At 40.1% G+C, this 26,618-nt stretch overlaps 1 protein-coding gene across 4 annotated transcripts in view; it reads left to right on the top strand.

The window, feature by feature from the left end:
• The window catches only part of PBX1 (pre-B-cell leukemia homeobox 1), a 320,819-nt gene that overhangs the window by 178,781 nt on the left and 115,420 nt on the right, over nt 1-26,618 (top strand). The gene's annotated exons all lie outside the window — the stretch shown is intronic.

The following is a 26,618-nucleotide window of genomic DNA, read 5'->3' on the forward strand; positions in this document are numbered from 1 at the left end:
AGTGAAAAAACTGTCACCATCAATTCCAAGAGGGACTTGTAAACCTGGAGCTAACAGCCAGTGGTTTAATTCTTTTAGGGTAGAAATATCTTTAATATTTCTAGATGTAACTATATTCCATCTGGAAAAAATGCAAATTTATGGGCAAGAGGAAAAGCTGAGAGTTATAGTTTTCCTCTAACAGCCCAATAAAATATACCCATTTTTGAAAGGCAATGAACCACTGAAGCCATGATGAAGTACTAGGGTGAAAATCACCTATGTTAACAGTGAAAAAACTGTCACCATCAATTCCAAGAGGGACTTGTAAACCTGGAGCTAACAGCCAGTGGTTTAATTCTTTTAGGGTAGAAATATCTTTAATATTTCTAGATGTAACTATATTCCATCTGGAAAAAATGCAAATTTATGGGCAAGAGGAAAAGCTGAGAGTTATAGTTTTCCTCTAACAGCCCAATAAAATATACCCATTTTTGAAAGGCAGTCTTCTAGGGATTCTTGAAGAGAATGGTATCTTTCTTATTCATGGTGCAATGAGTTCTCAAGAAACTCAAGAATAGGAAAACCTGTAGATATTTTATTCTATCTCAGGTAGGGGAGAAAAGCCTTCTAAACCTTCAACTACATGGTATCTGTATTATTTGTGAATTGGAGGACCCATCATGTATTCAACATTGAGGATCATGAAACTGAATTTCCAGTATAGTAGTAAAGTCATTTTAGACCAAAAAATAAATTAATAAGTAAAAGACATATTAAGTCCAATATCTCTAACTCCGTTATCTATTTAAGGAAACTGATATATAAAAACAGTCCATTTTTAACTCACCTTGTCCTAACTTCCCTCCGACTTTTAAAAAAATGAAATCAGAGAGCTGCAGCTTGACCCAAAAAAGATCATGTGGACATCAGTTTAACCAAATTTGGGTTTCTATTTAGATATCTATAGAATGGGGATTAATAGTCTTGGCCAAGTTGCTGCTTAAAAATGCTGTGAGGTATGGCTTCTGAAAGTGACTGTAAAGCAGCTGACAGTGATGAATGTGAAATAGTAGTAAATAACTTCATAACAGAGCAAAGACATTGTGGCTTTGCGTACTAGTTATTGGATAAAAGGGAGCAGCACAGGGGTTTGACTCCAGTATGATCCACTTTCCTGCACTGGGGTCAGTTCCTGGCAAATAGCAATGTGTAAGCCAGTGAAGATTCCTACAGGGCCAGACCAGTGATGGAGCAAAGCCAGAGAAACCCCGCTAGCCTACAGGGGGTGCCCATGGTGGTATTTTAGCTGTTTCTTTTCTTCTACACAAACATCCAATCAGTGGCAACATAATAAGATGGCCATGATAATGGTATTATTTATTGCCATGATAACAAAATTGATAGTGGTTCTATTGACTTGTTTTGCTCATTTCCTTTCTTTACTGCAGAATCTGAGAATCTTGGTTGACTCTGACATGCTGAATTGTCCTATTTTTTCTTTTCTTTTCTTTCTCTCCCCCTCTTCAAATAAGGCATCCTCAGGACTAAAGGATATAACCCTCCTAGCTCTTGCAAACCTCATTTTGAGGTTTTTACTCAAATACTTATTTCCCTCTGCTGCTGTTGGAAGTGATGTGTTTCCAACTCACACTTTTGCATAAGCACATATGCTACACCCCTCAGAATTTATTCAGTACTATCTAAGAGACTATGTATCATCTTTCATATATGTTTCCAAAACCAATTCCCAGGAAATCCAGGATGTTGTCAGGCAGCTCACCAGCACAGTATCACTTAGAGTTAGGTCTCTCTGCTAAAAACATTAAAAGAAAAAAAAAATGGTGCCTTAAACAATATCACACAAAATGGAATTACAAAGGTGAGTCCAAATTCCAAAGGTGAGTCATTAGGGAACCAAGGATCTTATAAAGACATCATTCTGCATTTAGCTTCTATCATCAAAGCCACCTCATAGTTTAGCATGACTGCTGGATTTCCAGCCATCACATCTTGTTCCAGGCAAGAAGGAAGGAAGGAGAAGGCAGACTTTTTATCTGAATTAGCTCATTTTAAGGAGCCATCTTAAAAGGCTGATATAACACTTCCAAATAATTATCTAGAACTTAGTTCCACAGCTACTCCTAGCTGCAAGGGAGTCTGAAAAGTGTAATCATTTACGAGGCCGTGTATTTGAGTAAATTAGATTTCTGTTTTTAAGGAGGAAAGGTAAAGTGGATATTGGCTAAGTAAATAGAATTCTGAAGGAAACTTATGGACACATTTGATTAATGCTGATTATTCCATTTCCACATTTACCTCACAGCACCAGGAAATACACTAGGAGGTGGGGTCATAGAACATGGAAGAACAATGGCAGAATTTCAGGAATACCACAAGACATGGGTAAACCAGGCCCATGTATTTGGTGCGGGGAAGTCGAAGTCAGAAATTCAAAATCATATGTCTGACTCAACAGTAGATTATGTTTCCTAGGTTTGTTTCTAGCCTAATTTTGTAACTTTGGGAGAAGCTCTTTTCTCTTTTCAGTAGATCCTTATTGCTTTATGTTCCTTGTGTTAGGATTGAGATACAAAATTTTTGATGCATATTTTGTATGCACACTACTGAGGAATTTCCAACCATAGCATCCTATGTATGTCCAATGAGCAAATAGTTATTGAACACAGCTTCTCTTACGTTAAACAACAATAACATTCATGGTTGCACTGATGAATTTGTATAGCCTCTATAGGGTTCCCAGTGCATTCAGATTTATTGTCTCATTAGATCCTCTCAAAACCCTGTAAAGGCAGGGTAGTGTCTCGCCTATGAGAAAACATCCTGATCTGGCTGGATCCCCTCTGCATCCCCAGTGGTTAGAACAGTGCCTGGCACATAGTAAATGCCCAGTAAATAGTTCTACCCACTCTCCCATAGACACTGTAAGCTCAGGGGTGTAAGGGTTAATAAAAAGAGGTTACAGCCATGGCCTCTGCTCTTAGGGAGCTGTTGGTCAGAAGATAGTAGGTAGGCAGGTAATCTGAGAACATTTTTTTCAGCAGCATAAGCAAAAATTTTATAGGTCCCAACCCTTAGTAGAACTATTTGGGCTAGTATCTTATCTAAGAAGACAGGGGGTGCAGAGGGAGGAAAAAGAGGGGTTGCATCTTGTTTGATTACCTGTCATCTGCCAGACTGTATGCCATTTAATACACCAAACTTAAGATGTAACATTTTTATTCTCTACACCCAACTTGCAAGGCAATACTTCTATTCTCATTTTAAAGATGGGGAAACTGAGTCTAAGAGTTGAAGAAAGTTGCTTGAGGTCACATATCTAATAAGTGGCAAAGATGATATTAAAATCCATTTTTTTTCAATATGCCAGATTGCCTCTCCAAGGAAAAATATCCAAGCAGGAAATTTAAACTTTACAGTGAAAAATAGATGGAAAGCACAAGCCACAGATTGAGCAATGGCCTGGAAATTAGAATTACTGAATTCTGTCTCTTCCCAGCACTGCCCTGGGACTTTTATTTATCATAAGAAGCTGCATGTTAAAAGTGCTTTATAAAGGATTGAGCCCCACACCACTGATATTTCATCTTAATAATAAGTTATATCTATACCTGCATTTCTGTCCTTAAAAATTGGAATAACGATATTGTTTCTTCACCAAGATGTTGTAATCCTATGTTGGAAAGTGCTCAGAGAATTATAAATGGGGTGCCTTTGGAACATCCCTACTTGTCAACACAGTAACTCTGTAAAAGTGATTTTGGATGTTCTAATTGAGCTATGTCATCTAAATTGAAAGCACCCAAAGAAGGTAGTAGTAATACCTTCTCACTTATTGAACAATATCAGTTCAGTAGTAATTAGTAATAAACCTAGTCAACCAGCTACAGGCTGGGCCAAAGCTTCTAAGCATTTTCTGCCAAAGAGAATTTACTCCTGCTATGAAGTGTCTAATAAGGACATTAACAGAGTGAGAGCCCATCTGTGATAAGACCTTTCCAAGAGTCTTCAGAAAAGTCTCTTAATGAATTCTGCTGCGTGCCTTCTATATGCATACATGACCGAAAGTAACTAATACCATATTCCCAGGTTCCACTCTTCTCCAAACACTCGCATTTCCCAGTGCAGCCAGGGTTCGCATTACTAAGTCAAGTGCTTATGAAGGATCCTCCCCATTGGCCTCCTGCATGCATTGTAAATATCAGGACCAAACAATCAGTCACCAATCTATTGTTCACACATGGCCCTTGGCATTACCCAGGAAGCATATGATTATTTTATATTAGAACAATATAACATGTATATTTCTAAGTGGCCATTCTAAGTACGTTAAAGTAAAGTGTTCAACTCATTTTCCTACAGCTAAAGAAAAGCTAGTGGGCAAGGTTCAGAGCAGACGGTAGGGATAGGAAGGACCGCACTCACAGGTCTCACCACTTAGCGTGGAGTTTATAGGTTACAGTGGTAAGAAACCATTTTAAACGTAATTTGAAAAAGTTATGGTGAATAGTTTAGTTTTGTTTTTTTCTAAGTTATTCTTGCCTAGATTCTTATCAGCCCTCATTTTCACAGCAGTAGTTTTACATTACTTTTATATGGATTATCTCAGTTATTTTTCAGAGAATTCCATGGGATCCTCATCCTCACTGTTCCACAAGAGTGAGAGATGGGGGTCAGGACAAGGGCTGGCAGGTGAGCTGTTACAAGGTCCCACTTTTCTGCTAGAGTAGGGCCATTTCGGTCTATTTTACATAGTGAGCTTCTAAGCAATTTTGAGAAAGGATTTTATGTTTCATACAACTCTTTTGAAAAATTATTGCATTTTCTCATTTTTTATCTTCACAAGTCTTTGAGGAGATATTGTTCCCATTGTGCAGATGAGGAAGTGAGACTTAAACAAGGGAAGTAAGTTTCCAGGGAGTACCTAACTCACAAATTGCTGAGTACCAGCACTCATTCTGATTCTGACACTAATTTTGTTTTCTTATCACTAAATACTGCTAACTTATTTTTCCAGCTTTAAAATACCAGTAAATTTGAGGGTATTTTTTTTTCTTTTAACAGATTCAGGCTGCAGAGAGTACTATGTTTGTAACTCTCTTACTTATGTAAATGTAGCATCTATATATGTATGAACCACATATAGCTGTTGCTTGGTACCTGCAGGGATTGGTTCCAGGACCCTGCCTCTCCCAACCCCCAAACCATGGATACCAAAATCTGAAGATGTTCAAGTCCCTTATATAAAATGGCACAGTATTTTCATATAATGTATGTATATCCTTTCATATACTTTAAATTATCTCCAGATTACTTATAATACCTAATACAGTATACATGCTATGTAAATAGCTGTTATACTGTATTTTTATTATTATTGAACAACCATTGACTCTGTATGACCTTAAGCATGTGATTATACATCTCTGAGTGTTGAAGGACTGTGGGCACACTGGGAATGGAAATATTTGCTGGTTTCCACATGAAGACTGGACAAAGCAGTATTTTGTTTGCTTTCTCTTCTTGGGCCCAGGATTAGAGTAATTGAGAGATGATTAATAATCCCTTGTGCACAGAAATTTCCTAGGTTTTAGTGTTGCTTAAGTATCCTAGGACTTGACCCAAGGTGTAGTGGTGATACCAAGGTAGTGGCTACCTGTGCGTTCATGGAAGAATACAGGTCACACTGGGTTAGACAGCTTTAGAATTTTGTTTAGATTGGAGATTGAGAACAGGAAGGTAGGGTTTATAAATCAGAACAGCAACATTTCTAACTCTACCTCCTAATATATACACAGATCATAGGTATTAAAATGATGCATGCCAGCCAGTCTGTGAGAAGAGCTCAACCCACCATTCTAACAACAAAACGAAGAAATTTAGCCATTGTGATAAATAGTATGGGCACCATTCATTCTCTTTTTTAAAATTTTGTTTTTCAAGCAAAGTAAAGGTACTGCTACTTATACAAACAGACTAGTAGTATTTCAGATGCAAAGGCTTAAAAACTAAGAGCATCAAATCCTTTATTCAAAAATACAAAATATATCACACCATGAATAGTAATTGTATAATACAAAGGATGTATGGTGTCTGTGTGTGTGCGTGTGTGCGTGCGTGCGTGTGTGTGTGTGTGTGTGTGTGTGTGTGTGTCCCCAGAGTAGGGGGGAGAGCCAGTTCACTGGGGTCCGGTTGACTTCCATTGCCTCTTGTTTCCTGCTGGCTCTAGAAGCAGTCATGTGAATCAGAGGACAAGCCAAAAGATAATTAAGTGGAAATAAGAACTCTATATCAGGCCTCTTCGGAAACAGGCCGCATATTCTCCTAATCAATTCTGATTCCTGCTGGCTTTGTTGCCTAAGGTCAGCTTAACAGTCAGTAGAAGAGGTTGGGCAGGCTGTGTGATCTCTATCATCTAAGGTTAAATAATACGTCATTAATAGGGTCAGTCAGAAAAGAGCAGATTCTTTCCCGATGATTCACATATTTTGCAGAAGTCTCTGGCTTGGAGTGTTTATCACAAATTTCAAACCTCACAGCAGAGATGTTTAAACATCGCAGTTTGGCTGAATTCAGAGGACACTTTCCTGCCACTCTGATGAGAATGGGAATGTGGCGTGGGGAGCACATGTCCATGGCATCTGCCCCTCCGTCGAGAAGAGATGAGGGGAAAGGTCAACACTGCATCAGATCTGGAATGGAGATTTGAACATATCACCCCCACCATGCAGGGGCACCCCAGGATGGCATGGGGGTCGGGGCAGTGGTAAGTGGTGGAGAACGGTAGAAGAGATCTTTCTCCACTTCGAGATGGGATCGGAAATGTGAAGAGGGAGTCAAAAAGAACAAGCTCACAACCCAATAGAAGGTTTGATGTTAGCGTACTCTTTTCGCCTTGACATTGCTGGCTGGGCCTCACTTCCAGTGGGGAAACTTTCCAAGCTACCAAAAACTAGGAAAAAATAAGCATAATTAACTCCTTAAGATGCCCTTCCTTCTCTTCATGATCATTGAGACAATGTTAAAACATTATAGAAAGTTTAGAAAACAAAGGAAAAATAATACTGATTCTCCTGCCTCTGACATACAAGTAGAGCAACTCACTGCATTTTTTAAAAATCCCCTTTCAGTTTTTATCTACCTGCATATATGTAATATATTAGATAGGTGAAATTGGAATATATACAATAAATGCACAACTTAGAACAGTATAGGAATTTTTTGTGTTGCCGTATTACTTTCAATAATTATTTTTAACAACTGCTTAAGATAGAATTTTAAGTTTTTACCCTAGAAATAGGTGAGACTAATGATGAATAGTATTTATTATTATAGTCAGTTCTGGGTAGACACAGGGAGAAAATGATGTATTTTTGTTTTTCTCCTCCTTCAAATTCTGCCAAATACCACTTGTCAGCAAAACAACAGTGAAACAAAACACACATTCAGGTATTTGGTTTTGAGTTGCTGGACATTTCTGGTATATTTGATTCTTCATGTGATGAACTTACTGTTATTAGCAAGGCTTGGACCCTTTGACGACACCAAAAATTTCCTAGAAGGACAGTAACTGGGGGATGATTGAATGATTGCATGACTGGCTGGATGAATGGATGGACGGGAGGGAGGAAAGGAGAGAATGAATCTATCATTGATCAAAGCTCGAGTGCATGGCTTAGGAGGACCATGGACCAAGCAAGCTAGTGTGGAAGGTCCGGTCTGATGGTGATTACCATCACCCAATGAATCAAGAGTCAGTATGTGGGAATGAGAGCTTAGATGAATGCACACATACTCAAGCCTTTTTTGATTTTACATAAAAAATTAGGATTTAAACAAAAATATTACTGAATAGGGGAAATATTAATTACCTTTAAAAAGTATTTCATCTCTTAAACAAATACTTTAAATGTAGTAAGCACTGCAGTAAAGCCAGTACAGTATTTGTACTTCTCTGAAGTTTTATTTAAAAGGAGATTTCAAATTGGGGCTGGGGTGTGTGTGTGTATGTGTGTCTGTGTGTGTGTCTGTGTGTGTGTGCGTGTGTGTGTCTGTGTGTGTGTGCATGCATGAACATCTCCTGAATGCTCATTTCTAGCCATGTGATGGCCTTTCTTACTAAAATGCACATTTGTGTGTCTTTGTGTACGTATGAAATATCTGAGAATACAGTATTTAGACCCCATTAGTGAGGGTAAAAATGTACAGATAAACTATATCATTTATGCTTCTGATATGGCTACTGTCAAAATAACATGCTATTTTGACAGTTGCTTTATCTTTACTCTCACTGAGTCTACAATAAAAAATGAGTTTCTTAGCAACTAAAATATATTCGCAAACAAGAGCATTAAAAAAATTTTTTAAAAGCCCACAAAAGCAAAAATGTGCCCATAGTTGATGTCTGGGCAAGCTATCCCTGTTGGGTGGGAACAAAATTGATGTGAAACAGTTTGGTGTCCTCTCGCTTGTCTAGCTGCCCTTGGTCAGCATTGCTGTGCGAGGTGGCTTTTTCTCAGAGAGTTTGGCTGCTAGAACAAGAGGGAGTTCTCTGGAGGTTTGGGAAAGACTTCCATTGTCTTTTTTCATCTTCCTTTTGATTTCTTCTTTTTTAAAAAACCATGTCTTATCTTGTATCTTAGACTAGAAATTTCTATAAGATCTAGTACATAAGATCCGGAACAGAAAGCCTGCGTGCATGTTTGTTTTCATTGTGACTTGCAGTCAGTGGCTTATATAGAGTCTAATTAGCTAAAAGGATAGGGATGGGAGCTGGAGGAGCAAAGGAGGAATGTACCTACTCAGCCTTGTTGTGTTATGTCTTTAAAACATTTGAAAATTCTCTAAAGTGACAGTTCTCCAAGTACGTTCTGGGGATCCCCAACACCCTTTCAGGGAGACTACAAGGTCAAAACTGTTTTGGTAATAATACTAATACGGTGTTTGCTTTTTCCACTCTCATTCTTTCATGAGTGTACAATGGAGTTTTCCAGAAGCTAACTGATTCATGATATTGCCAAAGACCAAATGCAGAAACAGATATAAGAATCTGTCTTTTATTAAGTCAGACATTAAAAAGATTTGCAAAAGATGTGAACCAAACTTACCCTTCTCACAAATTTTTTTGTTTCAGAAATTTTTTCCTTTTTTTTTTGTCTTTTTTCGTGACGGGCAACGGATCGCAACCCTCAGTGTCGTGCCCGCACCTCGCTCAGCCAGTGAGCGGCCGGTTTGTATGTGGGATCCGAACCCTCGGCGGGAGCGTCGCCGCACTCCCAAGCGGCGCACTGTAGCAGTGCGCCACCGGGCCAGCCCAGAAACTTTTTTCATAAAAATGTATTTATGTTAACATGTAATGAGTTCATTGTTTTTAAATGAATTGGTAAACATTTAGAAATTTCTTAGTTTTAAATTTCTAATATAGTAAACATCAGTAGACATAATCTATGTAAAGAAAAGCTCTTTGGAGTCCTTTCTAATTTTGAACAGTGTAAAGAGGTCCCAAGTCTAAAATGTTTCAGAGCTACTGATTCTCAAAACTGGCTTTCTATACCTGGGTGTGATTCAAGGGCTTGGCAAAGTCACCAAAATTATTTCCTTTCAAATGCTGTGGGAGCTTTCAACGTGGCTCCCAAGGAGCAAATAAGTCAGAGGTGCCAGGAGATTCGTGTGCTGGTTTAGCTCACTTCAAGTGTTTGTTCTTACTGTTCCCTCCGTGCTTGGATATTCAGATAGCCAGACACTCAGCTCTTGAGAAGGAGATCTACTTCTCCCATGGTTTTCTTCTGCTGGTGCCATGGCAAATGCGTTTCTCAGCAAAGTGACCTCCACGCACAGGTGCCACCCTACCAAGCACTGTGAGCCAGATTGCCATTCCGGAACAAGATCTGAGAAATAAGACATAGGGGAGAATGCAGAATGTGAAAGGAGGAGAGGGGGGAATTGTTAATTAAGCTCTATTAAATATTAATTGAAATATAAATTCAAAACCTCACCAACTCCTGACAGTTATATAATCTAATTAAGTGGTAGATCCTGTTGCCCCACAGTGTCATTCAGTGTATTATGGGAATAAAGTGATCTTCTGCTCATAAACACCATGAGGGCTTTATTAATCCAAGGCATTTGCCAATAAAGTAGACGGGCACGTTGACAATAATAATAATTCTATGGAACATGGAAGAATTGAAGGGACAATTTTGATGTGGGTAGAAGCTCAGTGAATCAGCTGAGGTGGTCCACGCGTAATCCACATGGTTCAGCCTCCATCTTTGGGGTAAGGGATGTGAGGTCCTCCTGCACCATTCCACATTTACATAAGCATTTTCTGCTCATGGCAAAAAAGTGTATTGAATCCCTGGGACCCGTTTCAATTATATAAACTACCTTTGGGGGAAAAAAAAGTGTACATGTGTATGTTTTGAGATGAAATTTTCAAAAGAACATAATTTGAAAGGGTTTGGGGGATGAATTTGATTTTTTACTAGGAACATGAGTAAAGTTTTTTTTTTTTGCAAATTTTCAGTTGATAGGTCGAGAGAGAGAACAGTAAAAATGACCTGAATCTTGTATACACTGCAAAATAAAAGAGCCTCTGCATCAGTTTTTTTTCTAGCTCTCAAAAGTTCTTAATGAAAAGTAAAAAAGTCCACAATATCGTCTTTACTTTTTTTTGTTTCTTCGAAGTATTTAATGATTTCAGAAAAGTGTACAACATGTGGCTTTGAGACTTTTTAGGTGTTGTAACTCAGTTTTGAAAATAATCACCATGAATTAAATCTCAACTCCTTGTCTTTATTTTTGCAAAGCCTCTAGACTAATACTTCGTTCATTCCTCTGAATAGAAGCAGGGTTATTTGATTTTCCTTAATCTTTTTTGTTTTGTTTGCTTGTTTGTTTTTTGTTTGTTCACATTGTTTTTTAGCAGGGCTTTTTTATACATCCTTGTTTTACATTTGATACATTGGTCCCACAGTTTGTGAGATGCTGTTTCAGTTTTACGAAAGGAGTTTCTCAGAATTTAAAAATACATTTTGCAAGAACACAGTTGCCCTCGTGCAGTTCAGCCAGACCCATTTGTGAGTGACACAGCTTTTGCATGGCTTTGACCTCCTTGGTTCTTGGAAATGAAGGGTGGCTTCTCCTCCCTGGATCATTGTGGCTGGCTGGGCTTGGGAGAAAGTGTTATAGAATTGTGTCATGATTGCTCTGTTACTCTTCGTATGTTAGCAATTTAACTGTGGTCTCTTTTATTTCCTTTCAATTTGGGCCTGAGCAGAAGGAATGTGGATAAAGGCTCTCAGTGTTGGGAGCAGGAGTGACACAGTGAGAGCAGTTGCCCCACCCTCTGAAGGTGGCCAGAGTAGTTTTGAAGGGTCTGGAAAAGGAGAGCTTTCTGCTTAGTGTGGTGGGGAAGTGGTCAGTCCTCTTTGTCTTCATCTAGTGTATATCAAATAGGAAAAGTGTGGTATTGGAAGGCTGGGCTTGGGAAAATGCATATCTCGGCAAGGGTAGCTGAGCAGGTGGGGAACTTGGTGCCTGTCCTGATCTCTAGATGACAGCGTGTGCCCGCTGCCCTTCTGCCTACGTGCCGGCTCGTGTGCAGTCGGGAACACAGGTTCGTGTGCTCACAGGAAAAACCAGAGGCTGGGCACCTTTTGAGAACTTGGCAAAAGGCTTCCCTGTTCACTTTGGAGTGTTTCTCTTCTTGAAGCCAGTGCTGGATCTTGGGTCTGTGCTGCTGACGTTTTAGAACATGAGAAAGAGCCGCGGTAGGAGCCAAGTATCTGCCAGACTGTGTCGGGAGAACCTTTATCATTTCTGTCAGATACATCACAACTCGCTTGTCTTACCATACATCTTCCTAAATGTGACAGAATATTCAGCTGTTATTAATTGAATACTCTCTAATTTAACCGCTTAGCAAGAGAAAGAGTGACTGGTTTGTTTCAACACGTAAAACTGGCATCAACCTGTATGTGGGTTTCAATGCAGTTGCTTTGCAAGGCCTGAAAAAAGTCATTGTATAAAGAGAAATGGCTACCCTACTTTTCAGTGTAACTAAATTCAGTTTATTGTTCTGAAACAAATAGAGGGGTGTGTGTGTCTGTGTGTGTGAGAGGGAGAGAGAGAAATACATACCTATTAGGATAACACAGATTGGTTTATGGGCATGTTATACTTCATCATTTTTTGTGATAAGTGTGTTGTAGATTGTACTCCAATTCCTTTGAAGTAGTTCAATTCACTTGGTAGGCTCAATGACACTTTTTTATCTAAAAACTTAAAAGAATGATCTTAATTATTCTGTCTTTATCTTTTTAATCAATAAAATATAGAGTCCTATAAATGTCTGTATAATATTAAATGTGATGCTAAGAATTAAAAGCCATCACGATGAGAGAAATTAAGAGATTAAAATTTAAGGAGCTAAGGGTGGATTTTGAGAATCTGAACACAGCTTCTCTCTCCTTGGACCTTTGGTGGGAGAACAAAAGCTAGTCAACTGTCAGTTTCTGCAGCTACCCTAGGAAAAACAGCAGAAGATTTCAATTCATTGATCTAGGTAGAATCCAGTGTTTGAAGTAAACATCCTAGTAAATTTGTATGTATTTTAAAAGTGTGTTTATCTACACATGATTCTGTTGTCTTTTTTAAACAAAGATATAAAAATGTACTCTGGCTAGAATGCCTCTAAGTGCATGTACTACATATTTTTTTCCTAAAGAAACAAATCTAAAATGTAATAATAAGTAGAAGCCCAGCTTGGCTTGAATGTAACATCCTCAGCATTGAGGTCAAGTGAAACAAAGGACATTGTCCCCAACTCTGCAGTGAAGATCAGCAGAATGGGATCTGGCACTTTGTAGAGATGGATGAGAGTTCCAAAGCTGAGGACAAGGAAGAGCATACCTACAGTCCATTCAATCGCCCATCATGGGACTATTAGCTTGAGCGTTCTGGAAAATATTATTACCCCCAGGGCGCCATGTAACTCCCTGGCTCCTGACAAGCTGCCAACATGGCTTTCTCTGGGCTGCAAAGTTGGAGCTCCCCTGGCAGGTTGCCAGGGTTTTAAGAAGGCTCTGGGGGCCCAAGGTAGCCTCCTGGTGCCAGTCAACATTCATTGTAAAACCCAATTCAGGAGAAAAAAAAAAAAGCTCGCTTGCTTTCCCCTCAGCACAGAGCTAGCTGGCATACATGGAATATCTCTGCTGGCACATTGCCCCTTATTTTAGGGGCCGGCTTTTGCTTTGGGATGGCATGGAGAAGGGGATTATTTGCACTGTGGCTTTTGATGTAAGCCGTCATTGTCATATTATATGAATAGCACCACACGGGGATGGCCGAACACAAAGACTAGTGCCCATCCGTCCCTCACACTGCCCTATGTAACCCCAGTCCTTGTCACAAAAGGGCTTTCTGATTTTTCCCCCCTCATAGTCTTATGGAAAATAGCGGCTTCAGTTGGGAACCTCAATTTTTTAAAAGCCTCCTTTAATATGGGTATTGCAAAACACATTAAAAATTGGATGAATGCTTTTTCCAGAGAGACAGTTTACACATTTGTACACAGAAATACTGTGCACATATGCTCACAGTCATATTTATAGTTACTTTTCTGAGATTTTTAGAAATGTACTTTGTTACAGGGTCTTAAGATATTCTAACATTGTGAACATAGTCATAGATAAAAAAGCATCACGTAAATTTTGGTAATTCAGAATTGAAGCCTATTTAGTGAAAGTGCCAGAACTGTAAAATCTACTCACTAGAAGAAAACTGACTTCAGAATTCCTGGTATGTTTCTTAGCTCACTAGGTTCCGTGTTTATAAGACAAATGGAGGAAGATAATGTATTTAGTACAAACTCTGGGTGTCTGTATATGTATATAAATATACACACTTAAGCTTATCATAACATATGAACATATGTACAGAGAGAAAGGGTAGAGATTGGAATCCAGAGAATTCCTAATGTGATAATTTAGCAAAAATCATATAGTTCAAATATATAATTTAAACAGTTGCCAAAGATAAAGTTTAGATGAGGAGAAAAATTTTGTGTTTATGTAGCAACTCTTTGAAGAAATCAACAGTCTCAGCTCTGTGATACGTTGGGAGTTACAGGAGAGAGTGTCTGGAGTTAAGGAAGTAGAGGTGATATTTAGACATATTTCTGAAACCAACTAATCTGGATTTTTTGCAAGAGAAAGATGCAATGACTATTTATAGGTTCCCTTTCTTTGCACCAGGAACAGAGGATATAGCAATGAATAAGATATGGGATATCACTGCCCCCCATTGTATGCGGTTTTTTTAGGGGAGACATATATAAAATATGTTGGGGTTCGAGGAAAACCCTGATGGGGAACAGTGATATTTTTGATGGACTGACCATGACTTTAAAAGTTTAAGTTCAAAGAGTAAGGATGGAAAAAAGTCGTGAAATACTGTAATTCAAAAAATTTACATGACACCTGGAAACTCCTAGTGAATGCCACAGTAAGTTAACCATATTTGGTCCTAATATTAGAGTCTTACTTTTCAACTCACTGAAGATTCATATTTTCAATTATTGTCTGAAGTTTGACCAAATAAGGGAATATGAAAGGTGTTGCTTAAAAGAATATAAGTAGTAACTCCAAAGTAATGTTCTAACTTTTAGAATACTGAAAAAGGTTTAAGGACTTGAGAGGTTTTATTTCATCTACACTTTTAATTATGGGAATTGTATTACCCATTTAACATATCTAGCCAATGAAGTCAGTGTGTTCCTCCTGCAGTCAATTGGGTATTGACACGGAATGAAAAAAGATTTCTCTAAGACATTTTCCCAGGCTTGTTTAAGCTATTTTTTTAACCTCTAAATCATGCTGTTGCTATTTTGTCAACCAGCATGTTTCCATTAAGACAATCACACTAGGTTGAGATGACCCAGTGAAACTTCCTGAGGTGTTTCAACCATGAGGCCAATTCAGACGACAACTCAAGGCCATGGTCCCCATCCTTGGGGGACTGGTCAAAGTGAATCCTTGTATCTATTTGATTCTGACCAGACCTAGTAAATACTTCATACTCTAGTGATTTCACTAAAGCACTTTCAGTTTTATAATCTAAAATTGTATTTTGTGGTTTGGAGGAAATCAGACTTCTGGGGAAGACTGAACTAGGTGATGGATCTGATTTTTAGCTTGGCAGTGAATCTACTCAGAACCATCCAGGTGTGCCCACTTGCACCTTCACCTACCACCACTTCATGTTCATGGAACACTTCATGTTTCACAGCAATTTTTCTCCTTTGATTCTACAACTTGTCCCCTGACAAAACCTGTGTTATTTTCATCCCTAACAGAGTCACAGATCTGCTAGTGGATCATTGTGCTCACAAAGCACCGTGGGTTATTTTTACCACTTTAATGGCTGTTTCAGACAACCACCGTTTTCTCGTTTACTACTGTTTAAATATATCAATGCATGATGGCATGGCTCATGGCTAATAAAACTCCCACTCTGGGTGACCACAGCCTGGCTTGGTGGGAAGTGACATTGCAAGCTGCAGGCAGACTCTGAAGAGGCAGGTTTGAGATGTGCCCTGATGCCAGAGATTGATCTTGGCTCCACAGAGTAGAGGACATAAGAGAGATGACGCAAGGGTCCCTGCCTAATGGTCCCTGCCAGAGGATGGGAGGAAGGTGACTGGCAGTGTCTGTGGTTGGGCAGAAGCCTGCCTCCGTCACTGCTTTTTACTCTCTCACCATCACAATCCAGGCTGCAGCCTTGCCTTTCCTTCCCAACAACCAGCAAGTGCAAGACAAGAGTGCAAATTATGGTATAAAATTATACTTAGCCACCTCAAAGTGTGCTAGTTTAATTTTTTTTTTCTCACTGTCTTTTAATACCAATAGCCAAGAAGCTTAAGAAACTTGAAACTAAAATCTGTTTCCTTTTCTGTTGGTTTAGTCAATTCCATAAGCATATCTTGGATGTCTACTGTGCTTACTTAGCATAGTGCCTGGCACATAGTAGGTACTCAACTAAACACTTGCTGGATTACTAAATGTGTGGAAGTGCCAGGCCCCAGTGGGAGTGATGAGGAAATGAAAGGAAAATTAAATTTAAAGCAGGCAAAAAAATCTCTGCTTTAGAGGAATCAGGATACTGGCTACCCTTGGAGATAGTGACTGTAAAGGGGCTGCTGGGACTTCTGGGTATTGCTAATAATATTCTCTTGATCCCCGTTCTGGGTATGGGGCTACATGCACCTTATGAAAATTCATCAAGCTGTACAGCTGTGATTCGTGTACTTTTATGTCATGTATTTTATACTGTGATAAAAATAGTTTTTAAAGGATAGTGTCTCTTCTCAAGTACTTTACAATCTTATTTCAGGTGAAGGTGGAAGGTAGATGTGGAAACCAATACACAGGCAAGGAATATTATTTGAAAGAACAAAAATTCCAGTAACTTGCTGTGATAGCAGGGGAAGGAATGGTTTGTTCCAAGCTCTGCCCTTATGTGTGGCATTAATGTAGATTTCTGGGGTGTGGTCATCCCCTGAGCTGAAGCCCCTAAGGCTAACACAGAAGGAAGTCCAGACTCGGTGCCCATTGGGCAATGCAGAGTCCTGGGTGGCTGATTCAGGAGCTTTGTCTGCTGGTTCCCATTTAAGATTTTTTCCCTTTTTAAACAAAAGAAACATAAGGAAAACATTTGCTTTGACATTGAATCCACCCCCACATGTAACAGTAATTGCAGGGCCTGGAGGGAAAAAAAAGTATCGTTCCAATTTGGGGCCAGCCAGCCTTGACAGTGTAGTGTTAAGTCTCCTGAGGAGATGACGTCAAGCTGTAGCAAGGTGTCCCTTGCACAGGTGAACACTGAGAGGGTGCAGAGAACTGTAGCCGGGAGAAGCTTCCAGGGCCACAAGATGTGATGGTGCCAAGACAACACTCTGAGGCGCTCTCAGGGAAGCCTAGTAACCCCAGACCTGGCCTTTGGTATGACTTGTGCTCCCGACCCCTTAGCGCATTTGGCCATGAGCTGGTCAGATGCCCAGTTCTCACAAAGGCATACAACCACGAGACCGCCACTGGGAGCCTGACTAGATCCCCCTGAAAACGACAGTCGCTAAAGCGCCGGAGAAACAGGGGCCTCTGCAAAGTCCCGTAGCACACAGCCACACATGCTTTCTCCCCCAGTCCCTGTGTGTCTGTAAAAGTTCAAATACTGAGTCAAGTTTATTGTTTCTATCTCGTTTATTTTAAGTATAGTTTTACACTTTATTATGTGCAGTGACATCTTAAATGGAGCCTGTCACTCCATCTTGACTACTGCTAGGGGCTAGAGCCACTTACCATGTCACGCATTCAGCAGCCCTGATTAACGGCATCAGAACAAGCAGCTCAAACTCCACCCTCCCAAAAAATAGCACTTCTTATTTACATGAAGCAGAACACTGGACAACAGGATCCTGCATCTAAAGTGGGAGGCCTCCAAATTGATGAAGTTTGGCATAGTCTCGTGTTTTCTTTTTCTTCCTTTCTCTCTCTCTCTCTCTCCCCCCCCCCATCTCCTTCTTTTGTTCTTCTGCTTTCCTGAGGATCATTAAATAAATTTAAAGGTTTTTTTTTTTTTAAAAAAAAAGCAAACATGTTTTGGTATATGTTCTCCCTCTCTTTGAGAATAACATTTTGTTCAGTTAACTAATGCACCCAAAACAGCAACAATAAAAAACCAAACAAGAAAACTTTGCTTTCTTTTCTCCCCTCCCTCCCCGGTTGCAATCGGTTTGTGTAGCCCTGTCATTACGGGAGGTAGCCTAGAGTAATTTGAATATTTCATTCTCCCGGCTGCTAATGCAGCATGCGTTACAGATGGCACTCGCTCCATCCTTCTGGACCTGGTTCAATTATAAATGAAAGTAGGGAGCTGAGATTTGTCTTTTTGTCTCTGCTTAGTTGGAATAACACAATAAAGCTTGATGGGTAGGAATTTCTCAAACTGCCTCTCTTTCACCTCGGACATTTCTCAATTAGATCTCTGCTCAGAATACTTGGGTTGCACTCACCTTTGAAGCCAAACGTGTAAATTTCTTTTTGGATATTTTCTTTTCTCTGACTTGGACTAAGGCTGTGTTCTAAAAGTAGGAGCAACCTCTGTCCCCACCCCTACCCACCTTTTTCTTTTAGTTTCTGTTTCTTATCGATTCCTTGGCAATGACTGCATGATTTATTTAAGAACCTTGAGTAAAACCACTTCCTTCCTCTGTGCCCTGAAAGTCTCGTCCCCTCCCACCATACTGCTTAGGGACACATTGGTGGTCAGGAAAAAGGATTTTTCTTCACAATAAAACGTATACACCTAACTCATTAAATCAATATATAAAAATAGAACACATGTGCTAATAAATTATGCAAACTTATGAATATAATCTTATATGCACATATTTATTAGACACGTAGTATTTTAAGTGTATATGTGGGGGGGTGTGCTCATGCGAAACGGATTTAGGGTTTGATATGTTTTGAGACATTCTAAAAAATAAATATTAAATATATTATTTTATTGGAGCATTATTTTTATGAACATTTTGGCAAATAGTAAAGCATGCTATTTGCCTCATGCTCTGTTTTGGGGGATCAATGTGAAGGTTTTTTTCCCTCAACCCCAAGTTCATGATACAATGTTATAGATACTCCTAGAGGAGTGACTAATTCAAATATCTACCAGTAATCGCAAAAAAGAGGGAGAAAACACTGATCATGCTTCTCTTAGATTGATTGATTGACATTTCATTAGATTATGTGGATGCTCCATGAAGATCAGTTTTTTTAAAAATTTCACCTACTGTTAGAAAAGAGCTTTGCACTGTCATACCTGTAGGCCCGATATTGTTTCCACCTTTATTTTGGTGATCTGCCCTTGTAAAAGTTAGAGATATAAATTTATAATATCGCCTAACCATCTACATTTCTGTTAATTTAAGTCATTCGGATGATGGATGATGGATAAGATGGCCCACAGAGAAACGGCCAATTAAAAAGAGAAAGCGTTAGAATGTTACAGTAAGAGCTACAATGCCCTAGGTCAATCCAGGTTTGCAGAAGCAGCCTGGTTTGGAAAACTGTTCTTTTCTCACTCAAGTTGCAACAATTCTCAGCTAAGCACCTCTTCTTCCTAGTCAGTTAAATAAGCTCCAACCTATTCTAGAGATAACAGTGAAAAGTAACTCAAAACAGAGAGCCAAGTTTTTCAGAAACATAACAAACTTTTAAAAAATTAAGTGTGCTTTATTTTCATATTGGCTTATGACAACTCACCTTTTGGAGCTGATCTTGTCATTGGAGGTCTGTTCTGCCATGGACTATAGGTAGATTCCTCTATATGACCCAATCCACCTTGACCCTGGCTCAGCTTCTGTTATCCAAATATTAGGTGAGCAAGGGTAAAAATTCAGAACCTAAATGGAGTTAGAAATGCTGTTGTTCAGTATTTTTCACCTTTGGAGCAAATTTTCTAGGAACACAACAATTAGAAATGTTTAATAAGCTATGGTCACTTTCTTGCAACTAATTATCTTGGACTCATTTTTTGCTAACGTGAAATCTTGCCAGAATAATGTAATTGGAGTTCCTATTTTCAGCTTGTTTTAATTTGTTAATCATTGACCTACTTTTCTCTGGAAATTTGAAATAAGCTGAAAATTAATAGCAAGAGTACTATTATTGGTATAATAATTTTCAATAGACCAATTGTATTAAAATTTGTCTAAATAGCTGTATTTCACCTGCATGGAAAAAGACTGTTATTTGAAGCAACTCTGGTTCACAAATCTATATATAATATAATTTAAAGCATATAGTGAAATTTTGATGGACAGAAAACCTTTTTCACAACCCTATATGAAATATTTAGGTCAGTATATTTCTTTACCATTATTGAGACTGCTATCCATGTTTATTATAGTCATATTAGTGACAAATTCTAAAGACATTATTTGTCTAATTTAAGGCTTTTGTTTCATTTTTGAAAGCCAAGTTGTCATTATTATATTTCTCCTGTGAATTGGTTTTCTTCCTTTGAGAAGGAATTTTCCAGCACTGGAGGACAGGTTTCCATGAAGTTACAGATTAAAATACTTTTCCTCCGCCTGCCTTTTCAGCTTCTTTGCTTCTACCAGCAACTGTGTACATGGTCATCAACAGAATACAGATATTGATTTAACCCTCAGTGTCAGGAACATGCAAAGGTGGTGATTGACAAGAAGTGTAATTGTATTAAAATTTGTCTAAATAGCTGTATTTCACCTGCATGGAAAAAGACTGTTATTTGAAGCAACTCTGGTCCACAAATCTATATATAATATAATTTGAAGCATATAGTGAAATTTTGATGGACAGAAAACCTTTTTCACAACCCTATATGAAATATTTAGGTCAGTATATTTCTTTACCATTATTGAGACTGCTATCCATGTATATTATAGTCATATTAGTGACAAATTCTAAAGACATTATTTGTCTAATTTAAGGCTTTTGTTTCATTTTTGAAAGCCAAGTTGTCATTATTATATTTCTCCTGTGAATTGGTTTTCTTCCTTTGAGAAGGAATTTTCCAGCACTGGAGGACAGGTTTCCATGAAGTTACAGATTAAAATACTTTTCCTCCGCCTGCCTTTTCAGCTTCTTTGCTTCTACCAGCAACTGTGTACATGGTCATCAACAGAATACAGATATTGATTTAACCCTCAGTGTCAGGAACATGCAAAGGTGGTGATTGACAAGAAGTGGCAAGGAGATAAAGAGACATGGATGTAGTCCTGCCCTTAATACTGCCATGATTTTGTCCCTGCCTAGCAGATTAAGTGTTAGCCTTAAAAAATTTGCCTCGGATGTATATACATGCAAGTTGTGTGTGTGTGTGTGTGTGTGTGTGTGTGTGCGCGCGCGTGTGCACGCGCGCACGCATATGCACATGTATAGTGGAGTGGGCATCAAATGTCCTTTTCTTTTTTTTTTTTTTTCCTTTTTGTCTTTTTTCGTGCCCGGCAATGGATCGCAACCCTCAGTGTCGTGCCCATACCAGACCAGGACCGGCCACGGGATCACAACCCTCGGTGTTGCTCCCGCCCCTCGCTCAGTGAGCGGCCGGTCTGTATGTGGGATCCGAACCCTCGGCGGGAGCGCCACCGCGCTTCGCAAGCGGCGCACTGTAGCAGTGCGCCACCGGGCCGGCCCCAAATGTCCTTTTCTGATTGAAAAATTTTTCCCTTTTCTGACTGAAAACAGGGTAATTTTTATTCTGATTTGTTCTGGAAACTTGGATCTGCGAGGAGGAACTCAGCTCCATCAGTGAAGATGAGTGGTTCCTAATAATGGCTCTCTCTGGTGCCACATTTAGGGGAGGAAGAAGCAAACAGCTGTTCAAAATGAATTTCACCCAGTGAAAGTAGGAGAAAAGGCACCCAACACTTACAGGACGCCTTCTGTGTGCCCAGCTCTATTCTAACGACTTTACATGTGTTAACTCATTTAAACCTGATAGCAGTCCTGTGAGATAAATGTGATTCTCCCCAGTTTATGGATGAGGAAACAAACTGGAGCTTTGAGAAGTGAGCTGATTTGCCCAGAGTCAGACAACTTGTAAGAGGCAAAGTTCTGTCTGATTATAAAACCATCCAGTTTCCAGGGTATCATAAAAACTCGAGTCACTGTGAGTCAGATACTGTCATTCTGTCAGGGCATGAAATGCCCCTTAAAATATTGTTACGTGAAATCGTTGCTGGTGGCTTTATGTGCTATGCTCACCGACTCCACTACCCTTGTTTGAATAAATTTAAAAGTATTCATGAAGATGTTCCATGCCCTTAGCAAAGTTCCAAATGCTGTGGGGAGACAAAAGAAGGATAGAATATGTCTCTGCCCTCAGATGGGTGACTCACAGTCAGCAATGAGAAAGCACGTGGAATAACTGATGGGCGTGACGATTTTTAATAAATTTGTGACTTGTCGGGTGTCAACAGAAACTAAGGAACTGTATGACATCATTCAAACAAGATATCCAGATGCAGAGAAGGGGGAGATTAGTACATGCTAGGTTGGATGGAGCTCAGAAGGACTGTTTAAACGCGGCTGGAAAGAGGCTGAAGGGAAGACCTCAGAGGACGAGCTGGACTGAGCATTGGCTGTAGAAACGTACAGTATCATTAACCACACGTTTAAGAAGAGTAACATCTGCCTGGCACTTTACAGATTTCATAGCAATTATATTTCCTTGTCTCAATTTTTCCTCATTTCCTCTCTTATTGAAATGGAGATATTATTATTATTGTTATTATTATTATCGCCCTTGTTTTCTATATGAGGAGCACCATTGAAGTTCCATTCCTGGTACATGCTTGTACTGTGCTCTATGAAGGGCTCTTGAGGACATGAATGAAAGACACTGGGGTTGTGAGAGAAAGCACAGGACACTTATTCAAGGTCACACAGCTAGTGAGAAGCAGGCAGTTGGCCTTATCCCAGGCCTTCTGATTCCAAGTTTGGATAAAATAAAGGCTTTTTTCTAGAGTTTCATATTCTATATCAATGAGATCCAGTTTATGAAAAGTCTAGAAATTTTCATTTCTGTTTTTATCTTTTTTTTTTTTTTTTGCAACCTTGTAAAGCATTTCCTGACAATGTTGTAAAGCTAGATTCCGAGGCCATGGATGCCTATTTTATAACATGTGCCTTGAGTAGAACATGCTTATACTATTTCAATTATGTTTGATCAATGTTTGCAAAATAGCTTTTAATAAAAACAATACATTCTGAAGCAAGACTGGATATATAAGTTGTGGGTCCCAGGATAAAATGAAAATGTGGTCCCCTTGTTCAAAAACGATTAAGGACTTCAAGATGGGACACCAGAGCATTAAACCAAGTGTAGGGTCCTTCTGAGTGTGGGGCCCAATGAGATTGCACAGGTTTGTCACCCACAAAGCCAGCCAGTCAGAGGTTTGGTTTACAACACAAGGAATACCTTTCCTCCTAAAAGTTTTATCAGGGCCTGAACAGGAGGGCCTGGGGAGGAGACATGTGCCTGTGGGGGAGCTGGAGAGGAGTGGTGTGCAGAGTGTGAGTGGATGTGGTCTGTCTGCGTTACACGCTCCTCAGTACTGTACCAGGAACGTGTTAACTCTCAGTTGCACAAGCAAAGATATCTCTCTTACTCATTCCCGAAGAATTCTGACTTGGAGCAAAGGGGAGAATGGAGAAGTGGGAGGCAGCACGAACATCAGAAACTGAGCCTTCTGCACTCCCTGCCAGCTCAGCTTTGGTTCATTTTCAAGTCTATAAGTGTATTATTATAAGTGTAGAGAAGGCCCATCCTTATGTAGAAGTCTCAGTACCTTCCACATATATTTCTGGCACAGAAAAACAGATGGGATAGAAACTTACACAAAAATCACATCTGCCACTCTGGACAATTAAGCAAAACATGAAATTGCAGCTAAAAACCACAGGGTATTTAAATAGAACAAGATTTCAAATGAAGGACTTGTGTCGTTGAACCAGAATGTGGTTTAACTCTACATCTTCTGAAGGGAGGCGGTATTTTTTGGTCTTTCCATACACACATTTTGTTCTCACATTAGTAGATGTGCCTACTTAACAAAGATGACTTTTGTCATTCAGGGGGAGGCTAAGCCGAAATGTAGCATTCCTTTGAATAATACTGTCAAAAGGCACATGAAAAGGGAAGAAAAACCGTAACATTTATTTCACACCAGCCATGTCCTCTGAGCTCAGCAAAACGACAGACAGTGAGCACAGCCGACTCTATTTTACAGTTGAGGAAACAAGCTCCAAGACGTCATCCAAGGCCTCCCAGCCAGTCAGTGCTAGAGACAGGCCTTGAATTCTAAGTCCAAAGCCTGTCTTCTCCCCACACACCAGACAACCCATTCTATTCTCAATCCCAACACAGGAAGCCAAGGACACAGAGGGGCACAGGGTCCGTGAAATCACCCAGCCTCTCAACCTTGGAGGAACCCTGCCATCAGGAGGGGAGGCCCTGTGATTCTCTGGGTCCTGGTGGAGGCTGAGTACTGCTTTATAACTTCGCTTTGGCTCCCTTTGATGTTTCTGAAATGTGACTTGGATTTATAGCTTACAATGCCTTTCTGTTGTGTGAAACCCAGTGGTCCCCAACAGAATGGATCCAGCCAGCAAGATCAGTTGCCTTGAGCTGAGGGTAGCAAGGTGAATAAGACAGTTGACAGAGAAGTGTACCCCCTCCTTTACAAAAGCAGCTTCACTTTCTTGCCCCTGTCTCTGCCCACTCTACTCCGCCCCACCTCCCTTCCTTGGACCCTGGGTCTTGTCAACCTATTCGTGTCAGCAAAGAAAGGTTTCATAAGGAAATCCATTCAAGTTGGTTTGCCTGAACTTGGACATGTTGTTTGAGTCCCTTTACAAATTGAATCTGTGGGCTTAAGATTTTGAGGGGATCAGGAAGAATCTCACAGACAATGAACGAGAGGTTGAATCTCTCTCTGGCCCCAAATTATGGATCTGTACTCTGTATTCATTTCATTTCCTGGCCTCTACAAAGCTGAGCAGAAGACACCTTCCCACTGACATCTCAAGAAGATTTACCTTTGAATCTGGTCCTGAGGGAGAACATGTGAAGCAAGAGAAGACTTAGGACCAGAAGATGCTATAAGTAAAGTGGGAAAAGTACCGTGCCCCTGACTAAGTCACCTGGGTCATACTCTTTTCTGTCCCTCACATGATGGAGTCTCACTTTGTCATTTATTAAACAGGCCCAATGGAACTAGTTCTCTCCTACGAAGCTGTCATATCAGATGAGGTACTGTGTGTGCTGTCCACATGCAAATGACATCATCATAACCAGGAGGCTAGAGACCGAGTTGCAAATCTAGGGAACATGAGGACCTTAAGCAAATTTTTATTATTATGACACCAAATAAAAACAATTAATGAATAAGTTATATAAGTGATAAAGTGCTATATTGCTGAAAGGGACTCAGGTCCAGTTGCTGCCATCATGCCTCATTCTCTTTACTCTGTAAAAAAGTCACTGGTCATCCATATCCCTGCACTTTCTCTCTGCTTGATTGCACCTATTCTACTCCACCTTTGGACTTCCTCTTCCAGGTCACAAAACGGTAACTGCTTTGAGATCAGTACATACCTGCACGTACCCAGACAGCCCATGTTTCTTCGAATTCCAGGGTGGAAGCCCAGGATGGTACAAAGAACGTGGACTTTGAAGAACTGAACTGAGTGATCTGTAACTTTGGGCTGGCTTCAACTTCTCTAATTTCCTTTAAAAAAGGGCCATCTAAGATCTACTGCTGAAGCTTGATGTGTGGATCAGATTAGACAGTGTAGATGAGATCATGTGAAAGCTCTTGGTAGAGTGCAAAGCACTATAGAAGAAAAGGAGTCAAAGTTGCTGTTTAAAGGCTGTCCGACTAGCTCTGTCTTTTTAGAGGATGAATGCAGGTTTTCCAGATACGTGTCTTACTGACACCTTTAAAAATAACCCAAGGAATCCTCTGAGTCCCATCCTTGCTTTTTATGGATAAAGTAGAGTGATTTGCCCCAGATCACAAAAATCAAAGGTGGCAGACCAAGTACACCAATCTCACTTGAAAAGCAATGCTTTTTCCACTGTAGCCACCTCTTTATTGTGAGATCTCCACGATCACTCAGAGTCCCCTTCCGTGCTGTGACTGCCTCAGCTTCAGGATTTGGTGGACATTTCCTTCTCCCCTCCACCGTGGTGGGCTAGAGCTCTGTGTTTCGTTGCCAGCATATCCTGCAGAACAATGTCTGAGGCCACTCTGTGTCCCTGCGGGTGTACCACCATCACCCTAGGGATCTTCTTCGGTGGGGTGGTGATACAGCTATGCTACTCACTCATCTCTGTCTGCAGTAACTCTTGAAGCCCATCACCTTCTCTAACAGTTCACACCAGCGGCTCAGAGGATTTCCTTGAGCAAAGTGCATTTCTGAAGCCCTGTCCCAGCACTATGCTCCTTTCCCTGGGTCTCCTTTCTCAGATGCGCGGTAATTACATAGGCTGGAGAGATATGCAAGGACGGGGCGAAGAGGGCCACGGCCTCTCAAGGACAGGCATAGGCCAATATCAGCAGCAGTCACGCTTTTCATTCATTCAAAAGAGCTGCTTGTACTGCGTTTGGCCAATCCTTTGCAGCAAGATGAATGAAAAACTAGGCACCTCTTAAGTCTGTTGCTTTAAGATCCCAGCTTTCATGGGGAGAAGTGGGCACACTTCACTCCCAGGCCTCCCGAGAGGCCTCCCCCAACTTCCCTCTACTGTTTTCATCCTTCTCCCTGAAAACCTTGAGGATTTGGAATACTTCCTGCCCACATCTTCAACCAAGGGACTGCCTGGGGATTTCAGTGTTTATTGCTTTTTTTCTCTGGGATTGAAACAATTCCAACCAGCTACTATTTGAAAAACACAAAAGTATTTTTTGCTTATTATCAAAAGGAGAGTAGAATTTTCTTGCAACTAAATGAGAAATTGATACCTTTCTTGCCCCAAGGGTGTGTGTGTGTGGGTGTGGGGGGGGGTTG

This window comes from Galeopterus variegatus, unplaced genomic scaffold (assembly GCF_000696425.1).
Source record: "Galeopterus variegatus unplaced genomic scaffold, G_variegatus-3.0.2 Scaffold163, whole genome shotgun sequence".
Classification (NCBI taxonomy): domain Eukaryota; kingdom Metazoa; phylum Chordata; class Mammalia; order Dermoptera; family Cynocephalidae; genus Galeopterus; species Galeopterus variegatus.